Raw genomic sequence first — 7,762 nt, 5'->3', positions numbered from 1 at the left:
CCCTACTCACGCCCACTGAGTTTTATTTAGAATCATGAATCATGAAAATCATGAATTGATTTTGAATTAATTCATGATGTGCTTCAATATGATAATTTATTAAATCAAGAAAAAAATGTGTAACTTTAAAATAAAGAAAAAAGGAACATCTCATTGAAACACACATTATTATTTATTATATGTTCTGTATTTATTTTTGTTGTAAATAAATTAATGACACATTTGAATGATTATTTCATAAGTTATTTATTTATTGTAATTTGTCACTCTTCCCTCTCAATAAGTCTACACCCATTTGAAAAAAAACCCCAAAAAACATTTGTTCTGATGTGGAAATTCGACCAAATGTGACAGGGCTTAGTTGATTGGTTGGTTCTACTATCTACCTTTTCCAGATTTATTTGCAGGAAAAGAACATTGTTAAAATGTACTGTTATTTTTTTACATGCTGGACACTTCCCTCTTGGGGACAACAGGAGAACAGTACTGACTAAGTCAACATCAGACAACTCATACTTGTGTTGTCATAACAAGACATCTATTTTAGTATATCTAATCCTTCCAGACTGAATTAGTTCAGTGTTCACGGACCAGTGCAAGAAGCTGACCACTTTCCTGTGAAGTATGTTGCCTTCCTGGGGTTCATGTCCCTTCACACATCAGAAGCTGTTAATTTCTAATGGCCATAACTGTAATTCTCATGCCTTAGTCAAATTGTGACTAGGATGTGAGCAAATGGAGTGAATTTACAATTTAGCAATTGTTACCAACTGTGGGAAATAGTTCATATCCTCACAAAATAGCAAAATGCATTTTTATAATCTCAATATTTGGTCTTGTTAAAATATTTTAAAATAAATTACCTTACAAAAGGACTCTTACTTCTTGAACCTTTTTAATTTTGGCATGATGCAACAGCAAACTAATTTATTGTATCTGCATTTTATATGATAGTCTGACATTCATAGCGTCATGCTGCAAGGAACATTTTTTTCAGCAGGGACACTAGACAAAGTTGATTCAAAGGTGGAGCAAAATATAGGCTAAAAATAAAACCTCTATAAATAGACTAGGTTAGAGGTTTAGCTTTCAGTAAGAACTAGAGAGACATGACCAATCCCCAGGTAACATCATAAAATACACAACCACGAACCACTAGTTAAGTATAACTTTGCCTGAAAAACTTAAAGAGTTATGCATATTAGTTATGAATAATAAACATTTCTCATGGAAATGAAAACATAAAAGAAGACTTATTTTTAACAATTCATAATATTACATGTAAAATATCTCTCAAGCCTCAAGAAATATGCCATAGTGCATTTTTAAAACACACCAAAGCTTTCACAATATTGGTTATTTTTCTAATTTGCAATGTGTTCAATTTATTGCAAGAACTATGAATGAAAACACAAAATTTTAAAGTAAATGTTAATTTCATATTTAGCTATTTTTAAATAAAAAAACTTAAAAAACTAAAAATAAAAACTCTCATTTTTCCCTCAACCTCATTACAAAAAGAATTCAGACTGAAATTATATATATATTCATAATTTACTATTGGTACTGTCAACACAGAGTTGTCTTTTACAGAAATATTTTTCTGCCAAATGGCTACTCTGGGTTTTCTGTTGGATCAGTGGAATGAGATTTGTTGCTGCAAGCAAGTGTCACAACAAGCATGGAGTTGTGGACTGAAAGGTCACTTTGTCCCACACCAATACTACAAGTCATTGCCTTGAGACAATTGAGACCTGTATGTATGTCGGAAAGGTGTTCCGGCAGAGTCAGGGTCAGCAAAATGAGACAACAGTCTATTTTGTGCAGTGATTATAGCTATTACATTTTTGAAACATGTGTAATAAACTGCTGGAAATCCACAATGGTAATGAGTGTAACAATTACACTTAAAGAGAAAAAAACAATGTGAATTATTGCTGGTTATATCGGGTAATGGAGATAATGAGGAGCAATGATAACAATATCTGTGGTGAGGGAAGGGGGAGAAATACCTTCCATGCATTCTTTAAAATTAAGTTTATTCATGGTATGTTTCTTCTTGTACTATAAGCAATTTTTGTCCAATCAATAAAAGCGATAGCTAGAGTGCTTATTTCTCTTGCAGGTAAATCATTTCAAAATTGGCTTGATATTAAGAAGAATCCCTAAGAGGATCTACACTCTTCTGATAGTAGGTGATTACAAAGCAAGCTGTTGCAACCCTCCTTGACTTCATAAGACCAATGTTCCCTTTCTAATTAGGTCGTTATCCCCCCGGGACACAAGATAATGGCTAGGTGTGAATTTAATTTGGAAAAGGATTTTACTTTTTATCCTGGGAATGTGTTGCATGCTTTGTGCTCTAGGTGACCTAAACCAGTTCATAAAGCTTCAGAGTCAAATAGGAATTAGCCACATTATTAAAGTGTAATCTTGTCCATATCCCAGTACTACTGGTGCCCCAGGGCTGAAAGATATAGGTTTACTACAATTGCGTAGAGATTGTGAGTCAATATAGCAAAAAAAAATGTGGCATTCAGAAGAGAAAAGGCAACATAAAGTACTAGCCTGTATGACATAAATTAATACATCTGTGGTTTTGCTGGCTGCTTGGTATGTATTCATGTTCTCTCTCTCTCTCTCTCTCTCTCTCTCTCTCTCTCTCTCTCTCTCTCTCTCTCTCTCTCTTTCTCTCTCTCAATATATATATATATATATATATATATATATATATATATATATATATATATATATATATATATATATATATATATATATATATATATATATATATAACACACACACACACAAATATATACCAGTATATATATGTTTTTGTGTGTGTGTGTGTGTGTGTTTTGATCTTTGATTTTTGGATTTTTTACTGGAGTAATATATTATTGGAATCACCAGATAGGCTACTTTGCCCACCAGAACATTTTAGGATTACCTACATTAGAAACACTCTCTCACAGTCTGTTGCAGAATCATAGATTTTGGTCTTGTTTCCTGTTACACAAATCTCATAAGTTTTGCCCCTTGTCTAATTTTTGGGATTGAAGCACTTCGATCCTTACCCAAGGCAAGATTTTGTCATGGTGTGAATTTCCTTGCCCCTCCCTTCAGAGGTTTGAGTTGAGAAGAAAGAGAAAGTCAGTAGAAGCCAGAAGTAAATGTGGAAGTCATTTCTAATTGAGCATTTCTTTCAACCCAATGCCAATTAAATATGATATGTTAGACAGTCACATCATTTTGCTACACCCTATTTGCTTTATTTTGGCATTCCTGACAGGTGAGCATTAGAAGCATATTTGAAAGCCTATCTCTTTATTTAAATGTATTTTACGACACAAGGATTAACACCTCATTCTGCCTTTTGAAATCACAGATGCCTAGAATGTAAAAGGGGGCCAGTGGCTACTGGTGGTACCAATTATTGCCCCAGATAATAAAAGATCACCTTGCCCTACCTTTGACACTAATGCAAGAGATAAACAAGTGCATCCTCACTAGCTCTTCACGCAAGCCTCCTCCCTCCTCTCTCTGGTCCTTTCTCCTTCAGGCATTTTAGACAGCAACACATTCTTCAGCATATTTTGCTGAGGTGAATCACACAAATGAGGATAGAGGATAGTAGGTACACAATAAAGAAGCCAACTAAGCTTCTGATGCTCTGTAAATCATGGCTGTTGCTTTATGACTGGATTCTGTTGCAAAATGGGCAGTTAAGCCCAAAATACAAAGATTTGTACCGAATATTGTTTCTGACTCAATCTACTTCTTTGTGATAATATGTGGTTGAATAATTTTGCTTAGATCAATAACCTTTGAAGGTTTTCACTGGAAGCTCTGTTAAAGTTTTGTCTGCTTTACAATTTAAGACTGTTCCTTTCAGCTTCCAACTTCAAAAGAAGTGCTTGATCTTACTGTCTAGTTGGTACAGGAACCAACAGAGATGTTGTTCTAAATACAAAAGAATGTGTGTTGGAATATTTGCCCTTCAGATGTCTGTTGTGGAATAAGAACAAAGATAAAAAAAGTATGCGAGAAAATAGCAGGTCATGTACTGCCTTTTGAAACTGACATCTGGTGCAACTTGGGTGGAATGAGTTTTTAAAAAAATATATTTGACAATCCAACAACGTTGCTGACAAACTTGTAGCAGACAAAAAGATCCAGTATTTTATTTTCCTTTCACCTATGCCTTCAACTAGGTTTTTCATCAAAAGGGGTTATTCTGGCTGAGGAAGGGGATTTGATAAACCTTGATTTTCTTATTTAGGCATGTGGAGTTACCATAGATAGACACAGCTTACAGTTTAAAGAATAAATACTATCTCCTGTCAGTAAACTACCACTTGATTTTAAGCAAGAGAACCATTATGAGGAAAATGCTCTATCAAGGTGTGAGTTCTAACCCCAAAAACTCACGCCCATATAACATTTTTCTTATATGTTCATTAATTACACATACACAGATGCTTTGTGGTCTGTTCTTTTAAATTCACTGTCATTCCAAAGTCTAGTAAAGTATCAGTCCTCCTCAATGACCCATAACTCTAGACTAAATAAACCGAGCATGGAGAAAGCTACAGGCACATGATGGATTTTCACAGGAGCTGCATTTACACTCTCTCAGGACAGACAGACAGCAAGTTTATACCAACACAATACATTAATTTTGGGATATTAATTTTGAAGAACACACATGCATTCATACATATGAAAAACTCCAATATCTGTTCTGGTCCTTCAGTGTTCTGATTTATAAAGCAGCGACTATGCCAGGATTATTGCTTCTCTTCTCTGTACTGCAGGGACCTCTAAAAATAAATGAGCAAACAAACTGTAGGAAGTATCATCGGGTTGTTATTTAATCAGGGTTCATCTGCTATGAAATTATAGATTTCAGACTGTTACTATCTGTTATTGTTATATATTTGCAATTGACTTTTTAATGTAATTTAAGGAAAGAATACACTATGTAACAACTGCCATTTGTTATATCTAATTGTTGGCACAGGGATCAAGAGATGGAAAATGAAGTATTGTATTTGCTTGCCTGTGAATGAAAAGCATGTGGCACTGCTGTTCAGTGTATATGTGTAGAAGAAAGTCTATAAAAAACAAGCAGACTCATCACAAATAATTACAAATTCTTGGGGGAAAGAGTTGATATAATAAAAATTAATAAGGAGACCAAAGTTAAAAGGAAGTAGAAGTTGGTAAAACTGGAAGCAAGAAAGACAATAAGGCAAGTATAGACAGAAATAAGAAAAAAGTAAATTAGAGATAAACATTGAAAAGATAAATGGGAAGGAAACAAGCAGGCTAATTTAGAAAATAAAGAGCAAAGGAAATCTGGTGAAAGTAAAGAAAACATGAAGGTAAAATATCTATAGAGTAGTTCAAACTGAAAAAAAAATTAAAGACACGATGAAGAAAATGTAAATAACAGAGTTACAAAAAGTTGAACATTTCCAATAATTCTAAACTCTGGCTAGACTGTTTCAAAACTTTTAACATGTTCTACCGTGGAAGCTTATTTTTGTAGATTTAGTTGTATGATGATTCAAAATTAAATTCTGCTTCCTCTTTAAAGTTCTACCAAACACCAGAAGTTTTTGGTTAAAACAGACTGTTCATTATTTCAGATACTTTGACAAAATTCAGGACTTCTCTGAGAAAAGTATCCCCATATATATACATATATATATATATATATATATATATATATATATATATATATATATATATATATATATATATATATATATATATATATATATATATATATATATATATATATATATATATATATATATATATATATATATAGTAACTGTGGCCCAAAAGCTTCACTTTTATTTTATTTTTATTACTATGAACCTTTATTTCACCAGGACAATCTATTTTCTTTTTACAATATGCTCAGGTCTTTGTCCACTCACAAACCAAAGACCTTACAACCTTACCTTATTTTTACCTGCATGGAGTTATAGATTCTTGGTAATCTAACTGCCATGCATGTGGCTTAGAAGGAGGGAATGTTTATCTCATTTTGTCAATACTAGACAGATAGTGTTATTACATATGCTGCTTCTATTGCTGCCAGCATCTTACCAATACAACCAAAAACTCCTAGTTTCCATGGAGGTAATATGCAGTGGCAGAGGAAACTAGCATTATGAAGAGAAGACTTTGAGCTAGCTACAGGCAACCCCCCAAGCTTTTGTCTGTCACACTGTTACAGTGAAGCACAGGGTACCTCTTTTAGGGATGAAAAGCTCTATCTGTCTGTAACTGAGCTTGCAGAGAGGATGAAATGGATTTTGCTGGGAAAAGGCTGGGTGGTGTTGATGAAACATTTAAACACTGCTGGCAGACTTGAGTCCAAAGGCAGAATATATGGAGCATGATTACTTGACTTGTAGCAAGTGTCCAAAGCAATACTGTAAGTTTCAAAATGCCAAGCCTGGGGCAATAGCTTCTATAAACAGTTATAATTCAGACACATGCCATCAAAAAATGTTTTTACTGATACAAAAATGTTATGTACTTCTGTTGTTTTAGAGCCTATTTTCAGTGTCAAGGTTGCATGACCCAGTTTATGTTTCCAGCCGACACTGCATGGCATACAATGCTTTATTCATATTCAGTATTAAATAAATGCTTACTTCAAAATCCTACTAGTCAGTTTAATTTAATTTTAATTCATGTATTTCTACAAGATCAAGCAACTCAGTTCAGTCAATTGGAAGCTGAAAGGAGTCTGAGTGTGTGCACACAAAAGCATGCATAAATGCAGCTGAAAGACACTTGTATTAGCTTAGAAAAGCCAAAAGTTTACAAAGTAATGACAAAGTAATGACTGCAGCAAAAGATATAACGTCTTGATTTAATTTTACATGAAGAGAGATGACAGAAAAAGGAAAGCACTTGAGGTAGCAAAATGTGTTTTTGATGGCAAAGAACAATGCAATAAAAATGAAAGGAAGGATACCCTGCTCCATCTGCAACAGTATCTAATTTAATTCAATGTCCTGTAAAGAAATTACAGTTTTATCAAGCTGAACTTTATGAGGAGGATATAATAGAAAAGACTATCAATATTTCATAAAACAAAGACATAGTGTTGGCACTTGAAGACAATGTTTATCAAGACAGAGGACAAAGTTTGCCGACCTATCTATTTCTGCAGTTTTATGTAGGTCTTATGTGGAAGATGTCATATCTCAAGAGGATGCGAGTCAGAGGCGGTGTGTGCTGCAGGATTTTAGGATGGAAGCATACAAGGGCAGCAAAAATATTTGTCATGGCCCCTTTGTTTGTCCACAAAGAATTTACTTGTTCTAGGTTCATCTGCCTTGCATCTAATGTGTAGATAAATGTCTTCAGGACATTAGCAGACCAATGGCAGATGTCCTGTACGAAAGATATTGAGACACAGGACTGAACAACATGTTAGATGTGCTGTGGAGTCTAATATGAAAACAGTGTGACCACAACAAAAGCGAACAAATTTTTGTTTTGTTTTGTTTTCAAATCATGCAATTGAAAGAAGAAATTTTAGACACAGAGGTTTTGAAAATATCTAGTAATCGCTCTTATTTTTTGGAAATCACAAGCTATTATTTTACTTGTAAGATTTTTTTCCTATTGTAATATACATCTTAATGCTTGCTTTCATCAGATCCCCTTTTGGTGGCATATGTACTGTGTGAAGTAGTTTTTAATTGAATTACATAAAACCTGTGATTGA

The sequence above is a fragment of the Gambusia affinis genome, linkage group LG10, assembly GCF_019740435.1.
Source record: "Gambusia affinis linkage group LG10, SWU_Gaff_1.0, whole genome shotgun sequence".
NCBI classification, from domain to species: domain Eukaryota; kingdom Metazoa; phylum Chordata; class Actinopteri; order Cyprinodontiformes; family Poeciliidae; genus Gambusia; species Gambusia affinis.
This window is presented reverse-complemented; position numbering follows the sequence as displayed.